Source organism: Pseudorca crassidens, chromosome X (assembly GCF_039906515.1).
Source record: "Pseudorca crassidens isolate mPseCra1 chromosome X, mPseCra1.hap1, whole genome shotgun sequence".
NCBI lineage: Eukaryota > Metazoa > Chordata > Mammalia > Artiodactyla > Delphinidae > Pseudorca > Pseudorca crassidens.
The window spans coordinates 128,042,273-128,061,331 of NC_090317.1; the positions used below are offsets into that span (position 1 = coordinate 128,042,273).

Consider the following 19,059-nt stretch of genomic DNA (forward strand, 5'->3'; position numbering starts at 1 on the left):
GAGTTATACACACTTTGAATGAGTGAGTTGCATGGTATGTAAGTTATATCTCAATAAAGCTGTCATATTAAAAAATAGGAGAAGAAGAGAGAGGAAGAGGAAACAACCACTAAGATATCAGCCAATGATTACAAGTCACTGCAAACTTTAAAAAATTTAACCACCCCAAGGAGGTTAGTTTACTTAACAAGCCTGCAATCCTGCGCACCAGCCCACTCCACAGTAAAGATTCTGGAACGCCTGAGCAGAGGTCGGTAGCAAACTGTGACCAGAGGTGGTTTATGGAACGGGCTGAGGAGCAAAGTGGGACGCCTGGGGCTCACGATGAAATGCAGGAAGACGATTCTGCAAAAGTAACCGTTCTCAGTAATTTAAAGCAACCCTCTATAATGAAAGTATTCTCTCTCTCCAAAATAAAAAAACAATGGTAACAAATACACTGGCTACGGCAGCAAACGTCTACTGATAACTTCCGGCTGCTCCAGGTCAGCAGATTCAGATTAGACTCCCGAAAAGCAAACTGAAAGTAAAATACGTTGACTGGCTTGGGCTGGCTGTTTCAGACGGGAGGGGATGGGATGGAGAAAGGATAGGTATTGCTCCCCTGTGAGAGGAAAGGCGGGTGAGCAGCCTTAAGATTGCAGTGGACCCAGCAGCATGGGGAGCCCCTGGCGCAGGGCCTGGGTCCAATCCCGCCCCACCTGGGCCTGGACCATTTCCTCAGAAGGTGACCCCGGCAACCGCAGACAGGGCGCAAGTCAGATCCCACAAGAGTCGGCAGGGTATCACGGCCGGCGTTTGGCGTTCATCAGCACGCCGACCCACGCATCCCGAGTTATTCCTGGTATTAGCCCCTTGACATAATAAGGAAGCCAAGAGGAAAGACGGACACATCCAAGCGTACAGAAATGGGAAGCTTGGTGGTTAAGACCATGAGCAACGTTATAAGGAACAGTCTAGGAGAGAAACATTTGGAACAACTAACAGTCACAGTCTACAAAGACTTCCTCTAAGGCACGTGTGGGCCTCAGACCAGGAGCATCAGTGTCAGCTGGGAACTTGCTGGAAATGCAGAGTCTCGGGCCCCGCCCAGATTTACTGACTCAGAAATTCTGGGGATGGGGCCTGGCAACCTGTGTTTTCACAAGCCCTCCACAGGGCACTGGTACACAATGAAGTTTGAGAACCAGTGGTAAGGTCACAAAAATATTTACAGCAGCACTATTCATAATAACCCCCAAAATGGAAACAACCCAGGTGTCCAACAACGCGTGAATGGATCCACGGTGGTGCGTCCATACCTGATGGAATCCTACCCAGTCATAAGAGGGGATGAATTAGTGACACAGGCCACAACATGGATAAAGCCGAAAATCACCAGGCCGAGTGAAAGAAGCCAGGCAAAATAATGAGCACACAGTGTGCAATTTCACTGATACAGAATTCTAGGATATGCAAACCAACCCATCTAGTAATAGAAAGCCATCAATGGTTGCCCGGAGGTGGGGGGAAGCAGAGAGAGATTACAGAAAGGCACAGGGAAATGTGGAAGCCACGAAAATACGTGTTATCTTGATATGCACGTGTCCGAGAAGCCAGCACCACACTCAAGACAGCAAACATAGGAGAAAACTGATGACCGTGCACACCTTATATACGCCTGGTTTACTGTACTTTAATTATACCTTAACAAAGGGGTAAAAAAAAGCAAGCAAGCAGATGGTGCAAAACCAGTGTAATATGATCCCATATAGATAAAAACGGAAGACTACACAGTTGTACATGGACAGCTGAACATGCCAGAAACAGAATCTACCACATCACACTGTGGACTGCTAATATCGGTTATTCTGCCGGAGGAGCTGGGAGTTACAACCCCACAGTGCGGGGATTCAGGGAAATCAGCATATTCTTAGGTATCACCTTAGAAACAGGACCCAGCTTAGAACAGGAAAAAGAAACAAAACACAGAATCTGTTCAGAGGAAAAGCCTTGCATTTTGGAAGCCCCCAAAGCAAGGCCGGCTGCAGGGGTGCAGGCAGGGAGAGGGCCCCCCCCCTCGGGTAGCAACAAGTGCCGCAGGGGTGCGGGGCAGCTCCTGCTGGGAGATGCAGGGCAGAGAAGGGGATGCACGCAGGTAAGCGGGCTGGGGCCCAGGCAGGGGGCCCTGAACTTCTCAGGGGGCTCAAAGGTTGACCAGATGAAGAGAACAAGGGGTGGAGGCCTGGCTATTGTGACACCCTGCACACTGCACGCTCCGAACTCCGCACAGCAAATGAAAACCCTATAGAAACCAAAACCCTGGAGGGAGGGCCGTAAGCAGATGCACTGAAAGGCTGGGCTCACGGCAGCCACTCCCTTCCAGCACAGTCATCAACGTGGAGTCTCTTCACTCAGGATCTTCCGCCCTCCTTTCTCAGTTCTTGGGGAAGAGATAAGGATGAAGTGCGATTTCCAGATCAAACCCCAGACGTCTCGCGTAATTTCGCTGTTTATTTGTAAATGAATACTTCTAAAGGAATTTCTTTTCCCTCTGAAGTTAGCTCCCAAAACCTTGCTTGTCCTTTGCTGTAGAAAAAGATCCGTATTTCCCTGGAATGTATGAGGACGGATAGATTTCCCAACTTCTCTAAGTCTGATGCGGGTTTTAGTCCTTCAACTTTACCAAGTCTTCAACCACGAGATTCAAGCTTCTAAGGCGGGATGCTTGACCTCGGCACTAATGACCTCTTGGGTTGAGTAATTCTTTGTGGGCCTTGGGGCCTCATCCCCTGCATTACAGGATGCTGGGCAGCGCCCCTGACCTCTATCCACTAGATGCCACTGACACCCCTTCCCCATTGGTAACAACCAGAAAGGCCCCCAGACATTGTCCAGCGTCCCTTGGGAGCAAAACTGTCCTTGGTGGAGGACCACTGAGCTAAGGTATATCCCGACCAAGACGGAACTTCCGTCAAAGTCAAACATCCAACGCCATGAAAGAAACAGGACGGGATTTCAAGGAGGAGGCAGCAGGGGCATGGAGGGTTGACTGCCCTATGGCTGTGTCCTGGGTTCTCCAGGGACTGAGTCCATCACTGTAAACGCAGTTCCTTGTCCAGACTCCGCACCTGTCCAATGCAGCCCTTTATGCACGATTCTTCACGATTAGTATGACCCTAAATATAAGACGAACTCCTCTAGCTTCAGTTTGCTGACTACAAGTAAACGTTTCTCTCTCTCTTTTTGGGGGGACGTGCCGCAAGGGCATACGGGATCTTAGTTCACCAACCAGGGACCAAACCTGTGCCCCCTGCAATGGAAGCGCAAAGTCTTAACTACTGAACTGCCAGGGAAGTCCCTAAATGTAAAAGTTTTTTTCTTTCTTTTTTTTTAACATCTTTATTGGGGTATAACTGCTTTACAACGGTGTGTTAGTTTCTGCTGTATAACAAAGTGAATCAGTTATACATATATATGTTCCCATATCTCTTCTCCCTTGCGTCTCCCTCCCTCCCACCCTCCCTATCCCACCCCTCTAGGTGGTCACAAAGCACCGAGCTGATCTCCCTGTGCTATGCGGCTGCTTCCCACTAGCTATCTACCTTACGTTTGGTAGTGTATATATATGTCCATGCCTCTCTCTCGCTTTGTCACAGCTCACCCTTCCCCCTCCCCATATCCTCAAGTCCGTTCTCTAGTAGGTCTGTGTCTTTATTCCTGCCATATGACCCAGCAATCCCACTACTGGGCATATACCCTGAGAAAACCATAATTCAAAAAGAGTCATGTACCAAATGTTTGTTGCAGCTCTATTTACAACAGCCCGGAGATGGAAACAACCTAAGTGTCCATCAACAGATGAATGGATAAAGAAAATGTGGCACACATATACAATGGAATATTACTCAGCCATAAAAAGAAATGAAATTGAGCTATTTGTAATGAGGTGGATGGATCTAGAGTCTGTCATACAGAGTGAAGTAAGTCAGAAAGAGAAAGACAACTACCGTAGGCTAACACATATATATAGAATTTAAGAAAAAAAAAAGTCACGAAGAAGCCAGGGGTGAGACGGGAATAATGACCTTTTTGTCTTTCCACAGAGCTACTTACTTCCCGCATGGCTCCGCCTTGAGAGCCTGCAACCAACCCATCTCTATCCTGATCTTACAGGGAGGACACCAAGGCTCCCCGTGCGGCCCTGCACTCTCCCTAGGTACCCCTCTTCTGGAGAGGGGGCGGGGAAGGTTCACTAAATCACCTCCCACCATCGGGTTCCGAGCAAAGGGAAATCTACAGAGACAGAAAGGAGATTAGTGGCTGCCTGGGGCTGGCAGGGGGCGCAGGAACGGATGACATGACATTCCTGAAGACGTGAGCGATCTTACTGTGGAATGAAAATGCTTGAAACCTGGATGATGACCGATGGCTGCACCACTCGGTAAAATGACTAAAAATCACTGAAACTGTACACTTGAAGTGGGTGCTTTTTTTTGGTATGTAATTTACACCTCAGTAACAGGGTTCCTGAAAATCAACTAGACCTTAAATGGGATTTGGAGATCTGCGTGAAATTTATCACCACAGGTGGCCATCTACAGCCATCCCAAGGCAAAGCAAACATCTATGGCAAACCCAAATAAAACAAAAGTATCACATAGCTTGCAAAAGGAATGACAGCCAACCTGAATCTACAGTGTGTCCAACTCAACACTAGGAACTACAGAACAGCCAAACTGCCCAATGGCAGCAGTGCGGACACAGAGAAATTCCGCTCTGATGAACATCCGGGCCACCAGAAACCCATACAGAAAAATATATTCCTTGTCCAAAGATAGAACATTCAATGGAAAAGCAAACACAACAGGTAATTCAAGAAGGTTGAACATACTCTTCGATAGCAAACTATGAACCAAACCCAAACTTCCCTTAAAGCAAAAGCCACGCAGAAAAATGGGACCCCAGGGCTTCCCTGGTGGCGCAGCGGTTGAGAATCTGCCTGCCAATGCAGGGGACACGGGTTTGAGCCCTGGTGTGGGAAGATCCCACATGCCGCGGAGCAACTAGGCCCGTGTGCCACAACTACTGAGCCTGTGCGTCTGGAGCTTGTGCTCCGCAACAAGAGGGGTCGGGACAGTGAGAGGCCCGCGCACCGTGATGAAAAGTGGCCCCCGCTCTCCGCAACCAGAGAAAGCCCTCACACGGAAACGCAGACCCAACACAGCCAAAAATAAATATAAATAAATAAAAATTAAAAAAAAAATGGGACCCCAGCTTACCCCTCTATTGTGCCAGGAGCTGAGAAAATTAAAATTCACAAAGGACAGCTTATTCTGTGCACCATTTCATGTTTAAATATGAATTGGGAAATAGTGAAAACATACAGTCTCTAGTTTTATTCAGTTAACTTTTCTGGAAACACAGGATGATCAAAAATTACATAATGGAATTAAAAACTATTAACTATTGGGTGGACAGAAGCTGTACTGACTGAGAGAAAAAGGAAACATTTCCATGAGCTAATCGTATCCTATATTTAGTTTGAGTATACTAATGTAATTAACCAGGGGTGTACAATTCCGCTAACTTCAAATTTCCAGTGGTAAAGCCTCACATACAATTATCTGAACCACAACTGATTTATATTTTTGTGGGAAAATGAAGATAGCTGATTCTAATAACCCGAGCTTCCCAAGAAGAGTAACTGCCTCCCTGACGGAAATGATGTGAGTGGTAATTCACACCACCACAAACTCATCTGTTTTCAGATCTTCCCTCAAAGGTTAGCATACCTGGAGATTTCACGTCCCGTTGACGCAAACACTTGGTGCTACTGTTCCCCTACATTCCTGCTCTGTACACCTGGGCCTCTAACTCCCAGAGGGTATACACAGGTCTCTGCACTTCGTGAGTACCTGAGGTACACATTTAGGAAATAAAATCAAATTTTGTGCCCACTTCTGCGAACAGTCTCAGGATGCGGCTAGTCTCTGATACATCTCTGAATATTATTTAGGGTAATTTGGCTGGCAAATAATCAAATGAATAAATATTAGAAAATTATCAACAACAAAGACAGAAAAAGATTCCTGTCCAGACCTGAAGCGACTGACCAGTGTCTAGCTGACCTGCTGGCAAGAAGTCAGGACATGGACAAGGCTCAAGGAAACCGGCTAAAAGCAAAATACTTAGTGTAATTTCTCCCTCCTCTTAGATGGGCAGGCACGGGGCAGATAAAGGACATTCCCAAAGACTTTCATTAAAACTAAATTTGTTACGGGAGCTTAAATGTCCTGATCTCTGGAGAGCAGAGACAAAGGTGCATAATGTAGATGTCAAAAATTCTACTTCCTGGGAATTCCCTGGCTGTCCAGTGGTTGGAACTCCGTGCGTTCACTGCCGAGGGCCTGGAGGGCCTGGGTTCGATCCCTGGTGGGGGAACTAAGATCCCGCAGGCCACGTGGTGCAGACAAGAAAAAAAAAAAAAACTACTTCCTGCTTCTCCTCTCTTCACAGTAGGTGCGTTCTGAATATTACTGTAAAGAGAAGCAATTTTTTTTTTTAAGTAGGAGATAAATATATCCGTTTACCAAAGGACAAATGAATGTCCACGTGGATCCTGCCGACTGTGAAATGGCGTGTGGCCCTGGTGCCCCGACGGCACAGAGAACAAGACCAACGTCAGCTTCCCTTTACATACAGAGCTATGCTGCAAACTCATCATCCACAAAGGGAAAACAGGCACAGACACCGAAAATCCCACACAAAACCGAAGCTAACGCACCAATCATTTCAAATTAAACAAACAAAAAGGCTGGTGCGGAAACCTGGAACTACTTGCGGTCGACACTTGGTGTCATGAAAACCAAAGCTTCAGCCGTTCTCAGCAAACGACCTCAGCCAAAGACCTGCAGTTTGGAGGTGAGTCCTATGTCTCACCTCCACAGGCCACAATGTGGTCCGGGGTGTGAATGTAACTCTTGTATTTATTTACTCTCTGTAACACCAGTAATACAGCATCAACTAAAATGACAGTTTTCTCTTTTAAAAAGCCTCTAATGTGAAATGCAAAAAATAAAAGATTTAATAACCACCACGATGGATGAAATATGTTTCTGGAAGAAAACAACAACAAATAAACAGCCAGACTGAAGGCACTGAGAGACTTTTATCACAACCCACTTCCAGCGCTATCTCCCATCTTTTAAAGTTTGAATCACCTATTTGACAAAAAGCCTGGTTCCTGGGAGCCCTGAGGGCATCCGTCAATGAAAGCAGCTGATTTATAAACAGAATTAAGTGATTATGAAAACACTGCAGCGTCATGAAATGCTTAAAAAGCACAGCATTGTTCCAAAGTTTCCTCGTGCACCTGCAACTGAGATATTGTCATCTGGTTCTGAAACACAAATATTTTTTCAGCTTTAAAAACACGCACAATCCTGTAGATCCAAAACGTGCACAGTACCCTGTCAGCGTATGTTCTTTCTTCCCCAAGTCACATCATTAACAGCTGTGCCTCTGGAGGTATGTCCAATCTCTAAGCTGTCAGATCTCAGTCACAACACGTGTGTGTGTGTGTGTGTACACACACACACACACACACACACACCGTGGCAGGTGAAGCCAGACGGAAAAAGGGGAACACATCTGTGTCCCACTTTATTCAGGGACTTCAATATCAGCCCCTCTCACCTCTGGGGACCCCATCAGTGATCTCTAGATGCTTTCTCACTGCATATCCCTCTCAGTGAAAACCTTTTAAGCATTAACTCCAACTCACGTAACGTATTAACTAGAGATAACACTCAACGATCATTATATGCATTTCTCATAGACCACAAATAGACACTTTGTAACTATTACATAAAAATAAATAAACAGAGAACTTAAGTTTCTTCCTGCACTCCAGTAAATCTCATTGTCACTGCCAGAGATATGATATCCAGTCCACTTGGGAGCCCACTTTGTGAATTAAAACCTGAGACAAGGCATTTCTGTCACCCTCTGCCCCAACTAAACATGGAGACTACTGGTTTCAAGGAAATGTCCTAGGAGGCCCATGAAATTTACCAGAGTCCCATGAAATCTATCAGGCGAGTCTAATTTCCACAGGCCTCTCCCCTTGTTCTCATCTGGTCTACAACGATTTCTGTGATGCCCTGGACACATGAGATCATTACTTCTTATTTTCATCAACTTCTGAGCTGAGTGCCCCTCCAATGCTGTTTCTCCTGGCAAGGCTTTTTGAAGAATTACGCTACAGATCTCTAGAAATTGTTGAAACTGGCACAGAATCATCGTGCATCTTAGAAATACAAACCTAATGTGGTATTTTTTCATAATCAAATTAGGAGCTAAACCAAAGCGTGTCTCCCAAGACTGACCTGGGACTGTCAGAGACTGGCAACCGTTGTTTTTACATTGATAACTGTGAATACTTGAGTCTTTACCAACACAGAGTTGGCATTCAAGTTTCAAGGGATTAAAATGCCTGATAAGATTCTGCTGTAAAAAGAACCTAAGGCAAGGACCCAAGTTTATTCTGTCTCCTAAATAAATCAAATGGTAGAGACATCAATTCTCTACTCAGTTGCTTTTCTAAATACAACCCAAAACTCGGCAACCACCTGGAACTTTATAGGTGCTGAGAATTATGTTTGCATACCGGTGCTACAGATGTCTGCATCATATGAACGGGGTAACATCCCTCCAGCTCCACTTTCTCATTTCTCATCTTCAAACGGATGTCAAGATAACAAGAGTACCTCGAAGGGTAGAGCTGATCTGGCTAAGGCTAAAAATCACCCCAACGCACTAGAAACAAAAAGCACTGCTCTGTTACACGGAATTTTCTCCAGTTCCCAATCGTGACTTACGTAGTCTTACCATATTAAAGTATCTGTTATTACTGATTTAAGAAATAAAATGGCATCACATACAGTAAGCTTCTTTTGCCCGAATTTCCATCTATCGGAAAGTTTAAACAAGCAGAAGTGTTTGCAAACTGGATACCGGATGTTCACACAGACTCTAAAGCCCAATGACAACCGGCAAGTCTGTAATAGTTATGAGTTAAGCTCTCCAAGAAGCGGACAGTGTCCCTCTAGCCTTGCTTCAACATGGATGAGGTTGGGTGTCCAGGTTGCAGTAGACATGAGGAAAGCCTTCAGTATCTTGGAGAGAGAGAAGGTGATCACGCCGGCGGGGGGGGCGGGGGGGGGCGCCGGGAGAGTGCTCACCTCCTCCTGCCTCTGTATTCTCCCTGGGGGTTGGCGGAAAGTATTCCAGAAAGGAAAGTGCTCAGGGCTGGCTATCTGGGGTCATTTTCTGGGTTCCAGGCTCAAGAGAAGTAAGCAAAGAAAACTCTCATGTTTTCTTTTCAGGATTCCAGCTCCATCCACCACGATAGGAAAAAATGACAGGAATTCAAGGCAGAGACACTCTCTTCTAAACACTATGAATTTTGCCGTGAGCATTGTTTGTGCTTATTTTACGGGGTCTCCTGAGACTGGGAAACTACAACGCTCGTAAGAGTTATTCAGAGGCACCCCACAGCCCAAAGTGTCTTCTGAACCGCTCGGGCTTTTTTTTACAGTAACTTAGCGATGTTAAGCTGAATATTGTTTACTTCAATCATGGGTAAAACGATAGTTAAAGCATGGAACATAGTTTACCCAAACTGCTAGTTAATATAAAACCACCATAATCCTTAACCTACAAAAGTGTTTTAAAAAAAAAAGAGCCCACGCAACATTTAACGTATGCCTTTTCCACATTACAATCCGCACACACGGGGTAGGAGAGGCCTCAAGATCAGCTCATCAAGCCTTTCACTTGCAAGTGAGGACACACACAGGTTCAACAACTTCACACAAGCAGGCGGGCAACCCAAGGCAGGACACAACTGACCCAGACGCCAGGTGAAGGATCCTCTAGAAAACACGATATTCCTTATTCGATCACAAATAGTGAAATTACGACCCAAGGTAAAATTCCGGTTCACCACCACACAGAAACATAGATGTAGGAATTCATTTCTACAACAAACTAATGCAAACACAACTGGATATTTTTAGCGCACTTTACGGTCACGTTATCAACCCACTGGGAAAACCACGCCTCTTAATGTGTGTCCTGTTTTTGAAACTAAAGACATGAGTCTAACCTACTGATACATTTTACATAGTACTGCTCCAAAAAGTCTCTGAAAGTGCATCCAAAAATGTCCCATCTCAACTGATCTGGCAGCAAGGATCAACTGGCGTAGGAAATGCGCAAATCCTACAGGCGGCTCCAACACGACACCTGATACTTTTTCACTATGATTTCTTACAAGTATTAAGAAACTCTAAGTTTTGGCTTTTCCTTGCTTTTGATAAAATCCACAGTGCAAAATCATTCTGAGGAAAACACACGGGCCCAAGTGTGCTACAGTGTAAAGTTCACGAGTCAAGGAAGGCGCCGGAAGAGTGGAGAGATTCACTATTAGGCATTTCATCCTGAGTTAAAATGCGATTACCAAGACCAGGAGAGCGGAGCTGATGGGCAGGCGCCCCAGGTTAGGGGCTGAGGGAGTGGGGAGTGTGGAGGCAAAGCACCGCGGACACCTCTGGGGTAACGGAATTTAGTTGTTTGGTATCCTGATGATGGTGGTGGTTACAGAAATTTAAGCATGCTGAAATTCATAATTTATCATATAGTAAATTTAGGAAATATATAGAGGATATACATGTGTCTGTATATAGCATGTGTGTGTGTTTGTGTGCGTATGCCAGCCCTGAAATTTAACTTAAGGGTGGGGGTGGGGAGGGGAGATAAGAAAAGCAAGCAAGCCATTGATGGAGACCACCGTAACTAAAAAAGATGTATTATTATTTTTGTCATCATTGGATATTTCCACACCAATTCCCAGCTTCAGAGTAGAGGAAAACCTAAGGACACTGAGCTCCAAGCACGATAAGAATCCTCCTTCTGTTAATACAAGCCTGAGAAACAGATTTTATTTTCTTTCTCTCTCAAGAAGAAACCTAAGGCTACAGAAGGTAACGGATGTGCCCAGAGGCAGTGAGTGCATGGTGAACTGGCTGCAAACCAGGTTTCCCTGCGACCACGTCCCCGACCCCATGACCACAGGAGCCCACAGGGCCCCCAACCAGGCTGGGCCTGGCGCTCCTCTGGGGGGGTAACAGGACACGGGGCCACGGGCTGGCTCCGGAGGACCAGACTCCAGGTGCCAGCCGTGCCCAGCCCTGGAAGAGGGCCCCACTGCAGGTCCGCACCCAGCTGTCCCCCCGGCCCTTCCCGAATCAACTATTCACAGGAGAGGACGGGGCCTGAAACAGAAGCCACGGTCCTGCAAGCAGCAAACACCTCCCACCCTGACCTGTCCCCGCCCACCTCCCATCCTGACCTGTCCCCGCCCTCCCAAACGGAGCTTACCCCGAGGCCAGGTTAACCGACATTTCGCTGGGCACAGAGAGGGTCCGAAAACAGGAGCCAGGAACCGGTGCTCCCCTGATAAATACCCAAGTCCCAAGAAGCCGATCAAAAGTGAGACCTGGTCAATCTGCAATGACATCAGCAAAACCAACAGGAAGGCGCCATGCAGGAGCGCTGGCATCGGGGGCTCTAATCCAGTTGAGACAGAGCTCAGGGGACTCGCACCGCCCCCCCCTCCCGTCCCCAACACCTCCTGGCCTTGCGCCGCTCCCGTTTCTTTCTTCTCAAAGGCCATCCGCTTCCCGCCGCCTCCTTTCCCTTCTCATTTACTTCCTAATGTATCCCAAAATGGCCTACGGGAGCCGTGAGAACCACAGCGCCGGATACCTATCTTGACGTCCACCTGCCCGTGGACCTTGCTCGAAACAGGACTGCACAGCTGACAGCACAACTCAGGGCTGGTGTCTCCACCCTAGCATCACGGGCATCCAGCGCCGGGTCGTTCTCTGGGGTGAGTCTGTCCCGTGCCCTGTGGGATGTTACGCAGCATCCACGGACCCCCCGCCCCCCCCCGGGATGCCAGGAACATCACCGTCCCCCTCCCCCAACGTGTAACAACCACACGTCTCCAGACATTGCCAAAAGCTGCTTGACGGTAGGGGACCAAACTGCCCTGAGAACCATGGGCTGACTACAAGCTTCCAGAGTTCAAGGCTGAACAGACGGCCTCCGTGAACAACCATCTCCTCTACCTTCGTCTCTAAGTCACCCTTTCTCGCGAGCCTGCGAGTCGCCCTCCAGCTCGACCTCTTCCCTCCAAGGACCAAGAACAAACCAAAGCCATGGAAACGGAACCCAGCTTCCTCTATCAGAAGAAAATACTCTGTCCTCTGTTTTCAAGTTTAAATTTGCTCCGATTTAACTTTTCAATGGCTTCCAGTTCACATCTGCAATCTTCAATCAGGCAGCGGATTCCCAATAAATATCTGATGCCGGCGATAACTGCACGGGAGGGCTTTGCAGGAGGCGGCCGCCTCCATGGCCAAGTTCCCGGGGAGCACACTCCTTAATGACGGCATTTTCCCCTTGAGGTCTGAAACTCATTTTCTCAGAGCAGGCTCTCTTTTCCGTCTATAAACATGTTGCCCGTCTGTCCCTTCCCACACCCAGCATTCATTTTGGTTGCTGGGCCTCTTTCTGCTAATGTGGCCAGGGCCATCCGGTTGGTCGAGCCCCATGGAAAGGATGGACAGGGCGCAAGGGCCAAGGAGGGCCAGACCCGAGGGAAAAACTCACATCCAGTCTCCACTCAAGAGGCCAGTTACTTCCTTCACGCTAAACCTAGTTATGGAAAAAAAAAAAGTTTATCTTTCCAACTTAAAAAAAAAAATGTTTACAAAATGACTTTAGTCTTGCTTCCCGATTGAAACTATTTTTTGAATGTCTTGGGCGGTGACAGATTAACAACTTACTGGGAGTCACGTACTCTTCTTTTTTACGGGAGAAAAAGGAGGCAAATGCAAGGTATCGGGGACACCACACCTGGGACGGTCTCGCCTCACAGGGCAGAGCGATCGTGCTTGTCCTCGGGCCCGGGTCAGGCCTGGCAATAACCACGTCTGCAGGGCCCAAGACGCAGACACCTGGCGGAAAGCTCAGAGGGGGCAGCCTCAGGGTTGGGGTGTGGGGTCCTCCCTCCCAACAGGTAACTGAGGAAGGGTCTGAACTCCTGACACTCGGGACCTACGTGAGATGGCTCTTGGGGGCCTGGCTTCCCTCTGCAGGAACCCATTGCCCGCCTCTGGAAGAGAATCATGGATATCCCAGGTGTCTCAAAGGCTTGACAGGTCACAGCAGTCCTGAGACAAGGCAAGAGTGAGGACAAATGGCAGAGGGCGATCTGGGAAGTCACCTCTCACAGATGCAAAACTGGGTTTTCCCCCCCAACCACAAATAAAATTTCTAATAGGCTGCTATAAAAAAATACAAAAGACTATGCAAAGAACACACCAGCTAAGTAATAAAAATAACATCCTGACTCAGGGACCCGTCTACAGGAAGCGGCCAGCGCTCAGCCACTTTTTAAAAATACTTTGACTACTGTTAAGCCTCACTTTGTTGGAAGGATTCCTGATCAGCCTTTTAATAACAGAAGATTTTGCCCTCAAGAAATTAAAACTTAAGGCCTAAACTTGGGGGGAGGAGTCGGTAGCCCATGGTGAGCAAGGCTTTAAACGTATCAGGTAAGGCCTCTAATCACCTACGTGGGGCTTCACTGACGGTGACACCTTGGGCTCCCCACCATCCCGAGAGATGTGCGCCGCGACACACACAAAGGCGGGCCACGTGGGGCCTGGCTATGCCATTTTACAGATGGGGAAACTAAGGCAGAGAGCCACTAAATGCCATGTCCAAGGTTAAATACTCAGTGAGAGACTCTAGCTTGGAGTTCTGGTTTTCTAAATCAAAAGTGATCCAAACCACCTCAATCTCAAAAACCACAGCTGTCAAATCTCACTGAAATCACTTTCCTAGGTCACCTGCTAGCTGAAATGCACCTGCCTTTCTTTTTAAAGTCTACCAGTAAATTACTTCAAACTCTTACAGCCTCTCCCCTCCTCCCACAAAAAGTAGACTAACTCTCTCTACTGCCTTCTTTATTAATCCTTACTTGCAGTAACTATAGAGAATCTCCCTCCCATAGAACGTTCTGCAAGTTCTGCGCTGTCCCAATATGGCGGCCACTAGCCACACACATCTATTGAGTATGTGAATTATGGGTAAAGCACTGCAACAACAGAGTTGTTTATTTTAGTAACAACAGAATGGTTACTGAATTTTAGTTAATTTGAATCTAAACATGCACATGTTGGCTAGTGGCTGCCACACTGGATAATTAAGCTATAGACAAAAACAATCTTTCCACTGTGGTGGACATTTCATGATTTCTGTTGAGATTCATCTAGGTGTATAAACAGATTTCAATGTAGGTTCTTCTGTGTGGGGGAGAGAGAGAGAGAGGGAGGGAGGGAGGGAGGGAGAAATTGTGTGTGTGTGTAATTTAATGAGCTTGTCTCCAAGTGGGAAGATTCACACAATGTATACACAGGAAGGCAAGATAACACCAAGCTTAAGAGGTGGGCTTTCGGAATCAAACAATCCTCCCTCCACCACGTATTAGCAAGTCAGTGGACTGTGAAGCAGGAAGGAAATAACTGCTGCACACAGGGTATTAAGTGCGTGTAAAATCCTCACTGCATGGCATTAGAGTAACATTAGGAAAATGATTCCACCTGCACAATACCAACAGCTAAAACTTACAGGCAGCTCTGTAGTTTTCAGAAAACTTACACTTACATTCCCTCTTTCTGTCCTTGCACTACCCAACGAGTACCACGATTTCAGTTCCCGTTTTTATTTTTACACACATAGAAAACGACACTCAGAAAAGTTACAGGACTTGAAGGTCAACGGTAGAGCACAACAACAGGGTGGGCCCTTTCACTAGTTCAGGCCAAACGGGGACAAAGACTGCTTTTCTAGCAAAGCATGGTGTCCTGATGCAGGTGGACTCAGGGGCTCTATTCCCCTTTCTGCTGGCTAGCGCTGAAACCCTCCGAACAGCCCACCCAGGTAGACTCATGACGCCATCACACAGATGAGAAAACTGAGGCTCCCATGGTTGAAGGTGAAGACTCGGGACCAACTAGACGCCACACACTTCATTTAAACACCCAAACCTTCGGGAGGGGTGAGCTTGGGAAGACTTAAGGGTCAAGGTGCGAAATTTAAATGGGGGGTGTTGACAGTTCCTGGAGTGACTTAAGCCCCGGGCAGAAACGCAAGAAGAGCCAGCCTGAGAAGATCCAGTGACACACACCCTGCTGTGCACAACACCAAATCAACACCTGAAGTCTCCATTTTCATCCCACAGGTGTGCGTTCCCTTCAGCTCTGGAATATCCTTAAGGGGCGATCTTCATAAGTGGGTCAAGTGATGCACTTCAACTTTTCATCCCTGGACTCATTATCCAGCTGGGGGGTTTTCCACGAAAATCTGCCGGACGTTTGAGATATTAACATCCCTTAATATAAAAGCGTCATCTTCACGTCTAAACTGTTCCATACTCAACATTCGCCCCCCACCCCCATCGCGTCTTTCCTAGGAATGACTAGTTGTAAACTTTTCATAAAATCGTCCTGGGCCATTTCCTACCCCGAGACCACCGTTCAGGACTGAAGAGGGGCGCTCCCCTCCCCCTCCCAGGCTGGAGTCCCGCCCCTCCCCTTTCAGGTTAACCCAGGGACCCAGGCGGCGCTCCTGGAGAGAAAAACATCCAGCAGTCAGGTCAAACCACATGTGACAAAACAAAGCAGAAACCGTGGCACAAGGGACAGAACCTGGAGCTTGTTTCTTTGGGGGTTCTGCTCTACAACATCAGCGACAGAAAAGAAAAAAAAAACCCACCTCCGACTCTAACTTTGTGGAATTTCCAAAGCGAGGGGCGCGGAAAATGCGAGGCCGTGCTAAGAACGAGCCCTGGCGCGGGCCTCACAGCGCACGGACAGCGCACGTGAAGGGCAGGCCCTAACCCAGCGCCCGCAACTGTCACAGACCCGGCGACCCCCGAAGGCGCGCACCACCCCGTTCCGAAAACCGGCCCCCGTGGGCAAGGTCCCCCTGGTGAGCAGCGCCCGGGACGCGAATCTGGAGGCACCCCTCCCCCAGCCCGGGAGCAACAGGTCTGCAGCCTCCCCAGGCCGCGCTCCGCAGTCCTGGCCAGACCAGGGACGCCCCCCGTCCGCCGAAGTCGCCCCCAGCCCGCGCTCCTCGCTCGGGCTGGGGATCTCCCGACTTCGTTGACAGTTTCTGCGCCTCGGAAACTGAGCCGCCCAGGGCCCGCGCCGCCGCGCTTCCAGCCAGCCCGGGACTGGCCGGCCCGCGCCCGGGGATGAATGGGGCTCCCCTCCCCCCACGGGGGATCCCGCGGCGGCGCAGGTCCGTCCAGCCAGCCCCGGGTTGGGCAGACAAAGGGGCACCGGGGGACAAATCGAGCGCTTCCTCAAACTTGCCGGCCGCCTCCCCCTCCCCGAAACAAAGGAGCCCCCCCAGCCTCCGCCCGCCCCCAACGCGCCGGCACTTTGGGGAGCAGCCAAAACGGGGTATTGTGCAGCCTGCAGGGAGCGCGCCGCACCCCAGCCCAAGCCCGGGAGACACTGGGGGACCTGCCCCTCCAGAGCCCCGGAGGCGGGCGGAGCGTGCGGGAGCCCCGGGCCGCCGGTCTGACCCCGGAGGGAGGGAACCGCCGGCCCCCACGCGGGACAAGTTCGCGCCACCCCGCCCCGCCCCACCCCGCGCCCGGCCGGCCACCCGGCCGGCCGAGCCCCGCACACTCACCTCGCCGCGAGCAGCGCAACTTGCGGCGGCGCCGCCGCCCCGAACCTCCCTCCGGCCGGCCGTCTCCGAGCCCGGGCCGTGCCGCGGCCGAGGAGGGCCCGGCGCCCGGAGCAGCCGCGCGCCGCCCCCGGGCCGCCCCCGCCCCGCCGCAGCCGAGTCCCCGAGAGGCGCGGGCGCTGGAAAGTTTCGGATGCCGAATGGCGGCCGAGGGCGCTGCGGCGGCGGCGGCGGCGGCGGCGGCAGCAGCGGCGGGGCGGGGGCGCTGGCGGCACCTCGCTCCCGAGCGCAGAGAGTGCGGGGGGGGGGCTGGGGCGGGAGCGGTGGCGGCGGCAGAGGGCGGGACGGCGGGAGGGACCGGCACGGGCAGTGACCTCCGGGGGGAGCGGCCGCCAGCGCGCCGACCCCGGCCGGGAGGACTGCCAGGGAGGCCGCCTCCGCCGCCGGGCCGGCCCCTCCCCCCACGGCCCCCAGCCCGCACCCTCCCCCACCGCCCGGGGACTGGAGCCCGGGTTCCCCTCCCGAGCCCCCCCCACGCCCGGGGGGGAGGGGCGCGTCCCAAGCTGGTCCCTCCCCCACTGAGGGTGAGGACACCAGGCCTGCCCTCCCCCACAGCCACGAGGGGGAGAGTCCGCCCCCAACAGCCCCTCCCCCAGGGCTCCAGGGAAGACTCGCGTCCCGGCCCGCCCCGCCCCCACGGCGGGGTAACCTGCGACCCTCCCCCGTCCCTCACCCCTGACTCTGCTCTCCCCGCCGCGCCCGGAGTGGCTGAAGGGAATCCGGGTCTCCCTAGTGTATCCGAACCCCGTCCCTCCCTCGTGGCCTCCATGCGGGCGGAAGGAGACGCAGGCCTGTGCCCACCCCGTCCCAGGCCCGGACCCAGCCAGCACGGGACAGGAGCCTGGTCACCAGCACCGCGGTTTCCAGGGGAGGGGGGAACCGGACCACCGCTCTGTTACCCTCCCCCACCTCCAAGAAGCAGCCGCCCAGCTGCCCTAGCAGAACCCTTGCAACCTGCCTGAGGACGCCGCTCCCTCAAAATCGGCGGCCGGGAGGGCACCCCAATGGTCTCCTCCCCTCCCCGGAAAAGTGGAGGCCCAGGGGGAGCCTCGACCTTTGCAAAATGCCTCCAGCGAAGAGCCGGCAGTGCGTGGGGAGAAAGAAACTCGGGCCCAACGGGGTGGAGGCTCCCGGCGGGGGCAGGGGGAAGAAGCCGGGCCCTCGGGCCTTCTCACCCCCGCCCCCGCCCGGAGGCGTCGGGCGTCGGGCCCCGGCCAAGTGCTAAGGTTGCCGCAGCTCGCTCGGCCCAGCCCTGGTGAACCCGAGGCCCCAGCGCTCCTGCCTCCCCTGCTGCTTGGTGACAACTGCCCCCCTCTCGAGGCCTGAGTTCACTTAAACAGACATCTGCACCCACCCGCCGGCACCTTGGGTGTCTGCTTTGCCGAACATTTTAGAATAAGTTTGCCCCTCCCTTTGGCGTATAAGGAGCTTCACCCCAAGAGCCCAGTACACACTCAGCGTTTTACACTGGAACCTCACTTGCTCCTTGCTGGGATACGGGGCCATTTGCTGTACTGGTTCTGCGGAGAGGGGGCCCGAGGTGAGTGTTTAAGGGGCTGGTCCTCCATCAAAAAGGCAGACTAAAAATTATGCTGCCAAATATTGCTGTGAAACGTCAGTGATGTAAAACGACGGTTGCTGCACATTATTATTAGAGCACATCAATAAAAGATACACTTACACAGTCTCCATAATTGTGAATCAGCAGAATAGATTTTGCCTTATTTTGTATCAGTTGCCATGCAAGGCCCCCCAAAAGGACGTGGTGGGACCTTCCCTTGAGCCTGCCCGTCGTTGCTCCCGGGCTCCTTGGGCTTGTGAGGACTGACGCTGAGGTATTAACAGGCAATCGAAAAACCAGGGGGGCAACAGAAAACCCGAGCGAGCTCCTGATGCAACCCTGCCCCGGTTACACGTGCTTCCCTTCCCCCAGCGCCTGCTGGTGGGAGCGCTGCGTTTTTTCCGCCTGTAGGGTCACATTGTGGTTGATTGATTCTCCTTTCGCCTTGCTCAGTCATTCAGATTTGGAAAGTAAATAACAAGTTGACATCATTACAGCTCTCGGCTTTACTGGGACACGGCCCCCGGCTACCGCACACTCTCGAGTAGCCGCGCAGCCAAACTGGCCCACTGGCTTGCCAGCCGTGCTTGTCGTTAGCCGCTTGGAAATTGCGAACTGAA

The 19,059-nt window shown here is 50.9% G+C and overlaps 1 protein-coding gene across 7 annotated transcripts in view; it reads right to left on the minus strand.

Annotated features, from left to right (window-relative positions):
• Positions 1-18,699, minus strand: part of LOC137216322 (F-box-like/WD repeat-containing protein TBL1X) — a 231,348-nt gene extending 212,649 nt beyond the window's left edge. For 2 of the 7 annotated variants that reach the window (XM_067722259.1, XM_067722251.1), the window contains exon 1: positions 16,822-16,973. The gene's annotated coding sequence lies outside the window, so the exon portion shown is untranslated. Of the gene's footprint in view, positions 1-16,821; positions 16,975-17,551; positions 17,574-17,932; positions 18,070-18,559 lie in introns of those variants that run through there. The other 5 variants (XM_067722255.1, XM_067722252.1, XM_067722257.1 and 2 more) reach the window with 5 other exon arrangements.
• Positions 18,700-19,059: the final 360 nt, after the last annotated feature.